The following is a 4,097-nucleotide window of genomic DNA, read 5'->3' as shown; positions in this document are numbered from 1 at the left end:
GACTGGCCAGAGAATATTTACACATATATACATACATATCCAAAATCCAAAAGTTCATGTACACAATCCTGCCTCTCCATAAACCTCTAAAAGGATAAAAAAGAACAAGTTATGCAGAGAGAAAACTAAGTACATATATACATTACCGTACAGCAAAACTACCCAGTAACCACTCTGCTTCAAGAGTCCAGACGCCTAACGAGATGCCTCTCGACCTGCATCTGAAAAACAACAACATAGTATGGAATGAGAACCGGAGGTTCTCAGTATGGTAAAGGTGCCACACACATAATATATAAGGCCCTGGGAATGCCAGAGGCAATCCTAGAACGTCGACACTCAAATTATAGAGCTTAAAGTATTAAACAGAAGCCATAAAAGGTGGTTTTCTAAGAGTATCTAAACTTAACTTAACTTAATCTTAAGTCTAAGTCTCACACTGCCATTCCTCCATACCTCCATCTCCATCATGCATTTTACAGACAAATAAACAGATAAAGGCAAACACATGAAGGTTACAAATACTGCAAGTAATAAATACACATTTAGCATTGCAAGTACACTTAAGCACACCCAGTTAATGCACAACAAGTATTCAAATAGAATGCATATGATGCATGCCTGTCCTATGGCTGATGAGGCTCATCTGTCGGTTATCCAGCCAACCCGACAAGTTTGAATTGTACTTAGACTGTCCCCCGACGTGCATCCCCAAGAGTCTATGCATAGCTTTTTCTCAAATATTCAATATTGCTCAATGGGGGTTATATTCCCAGGAATTTATATAGTGCCCGGTCACACGTACGTCATAGGGTCAACAGAGTATCGAGTTTTCAACCTGGTACACGTGGTGGCAAGCCACGGTACTTTATCCAGAGAATCTCGTATCTCAGATCATTCAAATTCATAAGCCATATAAATAATTCAATTATAATTCATCAACATCAACATCATTTTCAATCGCATCTCGTTCATCATCATACATCAATCATATTCCATCCTTATCCTTCATTATCACACCTCCCATTCGATCCATCAATAGTTCCAATTCAAAATATAATTCATTATTTTCTAAATGAATCAAACTTAAAACATACTTATTTTCTTAATAACTCAAAATCAAACCATATTACCTTTGAATCTAAATATTTTTAAATAATCATCTAAACAAAATCTCTAATTTTTATAAAATTTCGGCAGCATCTCCTCTAAAACTCGGACGTTGCCACCCTTTTCGGACCCAAACCTGCATTCTTTTCATTTCAATATACCCTTCCTCATCATCATAACAATCACCACAATAAATTTACCTCGAATCAACAATTATACTCATAAAATATTCAAATCCATCAACCAAAATTCAACCAAGAATCATAGTTCACAAATCCTAGGCTTTTAACACAAAATAACCTTTCTCATTATCATAACAACATCCACAATAGTTATACCTCAAATCAATAATTCACCAAATCACCAATTAATCAACAAACACCAAACCAACCATGTTTATCAACAAGATACTAAGTATCAAATATACACATGCAATCCAACTTATCCTACGGTCATCTAGCCTAAATTTTTACAGAACATTATATATTAAATACAAGAAACCTAAACCATACATTGACCGATTTCCACGTAACGACCAAAGCAATTTATTTAAAACCAAGGCAGCCCCTCAAAATTTAACTAATCAGCTTCCTCCAAGTTTCAGTATTCACAATTTTAAGTTCCAATTATTTATTCTCAACCTAATACACATTTATAACACATATATACCCAATTTAATACTCAAAGCTCAAATTCAATGAAATTAAAATGGAATTATAGTTTTCTCACCTTACCCAAACTTCACATAAGTAAGAGTGAACATTTTTCTCAAACTAATTGGATCCTAAAACATCAGAAATTAAAGAAATTCAACTTTCCCATTCAAAATTCGAAAATTGGTGAAAATAAGAGGCTGAGATGAAATATCAAGTTACCTATGAAATTGTTCTGGTAGAAATGTAGAGCTCGATGCGATGAACGCGTGGCCGTAAATGGTGCGGCGATCGGAGCTCGGACGGAGAAGTTACGGGGATCGGAAACCACCGTAAGGGTTTCGGGAGCTTTTCTCGTTTCTCCTCTCCCTGGAAGCTGAAAGCTTCGTTGTCGTTGAAATGGGGAGAAGACAAAGCTTGGGTTCACTTAAAAGGGCTGGTCAGGTTGGACCGACAGCCTGGTTTGGGTCTGGTTCAACCGGTTCGGTTATTTCGGTTCAATTTTGGACTGTTTTCTTTAAAATTAGTGTCAAAATTCTCGTTTCGATGAACTATATCCTAATTTGATATAATTTTCATATTTCTAATCCTCCTTATTAAAAACTAATTTACTAACTAATTATCTACTAATTAATCGGGGTTTACAAAAGGTCTGTCGCTAACTAATGGATTGTTATACACACAAGACGAGATTCGAACTCCAAATACTTGCTTAAACGGACAAATAAGATGACCATTCAACCAATCCAAATTGATTAAAATAAATATTAATTATTTTTACTATTAATGAAAAATTAGTCTATTTTAAAGACAAATATAATTTTTTCTACGAATTCCTAACTCAGCAAGTCGAGGACGACTAATCCACCACATATCGATGCTCTATTTATTAAGGGTCTGTCGCTAACTAATGGATTATTTATACACACAAGACGAGATTCGAACTCCAAATTAAATATTTGCTTAACCGGACAAATAAGATGATCATTCAACCAATCCAAATTGATTAAAACAAATATTAATTATTTTTAATACTTTTAAGTTGTAAAATATTTATAATAATAATTACTATATATATTTTTTATTTAAATTTTAATAAAATTTTTTTATATAATTTTATGTATTATTCCGTGCAGGACACGGGAACATACACTAGTTTGTTTACAAAAATAAATATAAGATATTAAAAGGGATAAGTACTTTTTTCGTCTCCAACGTCTGGGGTCAAAATCAATTTCGTCCCCGACCTTTTTTTCTTATTAAAATCATCCTCAACGTTACAAAACATTATAAAATCATCCTTTTGTTCATAAACAATATTTTTTAGACAATTTTACCCTTTTACAAAAATAAAAAATATTAAAATTAATATTAAAAAACAAAAGAAACCTCTCCATCCCTGGCGTATCTCTCACTCTCTTTCGGTCTTTCTCTTCTCTCCCTTTCCGTCACCCCACCACCGCTGCCCCCACCTCCCTCTCCATCTTCTTCTCCCTCTCCAACACCACCTCTCTCTCTCTCTCTCTCTCTCTCTTCACCACCACCACGACCACCTCCACCACCATACCACTCACTACCCTTAACTCTAACACCAATCCTGCTAACTCTTCATCCATTAAAATCAACATCTGAATGGTTGAACAATATCACCCAATCGATTGAACAAAATTAACACCTCCGCACCAACATCAATTGAATGCTCAACACAATACCCGAACAGAGAAACAAAATTCCCACAAAATCAGCACCAAAAATAATTTTAAAACCGCAACCTAAACAAAAATGAAGAAATCCATAATTTAAAACAGAATTGTAAGGGGGTTTGTTCCTATAATTTAAATCCATATTAGCAAACTACAATCTATGCCATCAAATTTTACCGACTCATCAACCTGAAAAAGAGAAGAACGGGAAGCGAAAAGAAGAATTGGCGTGGGCGGCGCGATCGGAAAGCGAGGACATGGAAGCCACCGCGACGCAAGTGGTTAACTTAGCAGCTGCCGTGGCTTCAGAATAGATCTTGAGGATCTTGGATCTTAGTGACAGTGGAGCTGTTGGTGGCGCGGGAATAGTTGGGCCATCGTGAGAACAAGGCGGCGGTGGAGTTGTTGATGGCGTGGGAGTGGTTGGGCCATCTTGAGAACAAGGCCATCTTGTGACTAATCCACCACCACTCCTGGTGGCAGTCTTCCCTTGGAATCGAGATGGAGGACAAAGTGGCGAGGGCTTGCAGGGGCAAGTGGCGGCTTCGGAAAGAGGCAGGGAGAACTCAAACAGCGAACGGCGGAGGATCGGGAGCTGGACAGGAGCGGCGGTGCCTCCATGCAAGCTTGC

The sequence above is a fragment of the Arachis ipaensis genome, chromosome B01 (genome assembly GCF_000816755.2).
Source record: "Arachis ipaensis cultivar K30076 chromosome B01, Araip1.1, whole genome shotgun sequence".
NCBI classification, from domain to species: Eukaryota; Viridiplantae; Streptophyta; class Magnoliopsida; order Fabales; family Fabaceae; genus Arachis; species Arachis ipaensis.
This window is presented reverse-complemented; position numbering follows the sequence as displayed.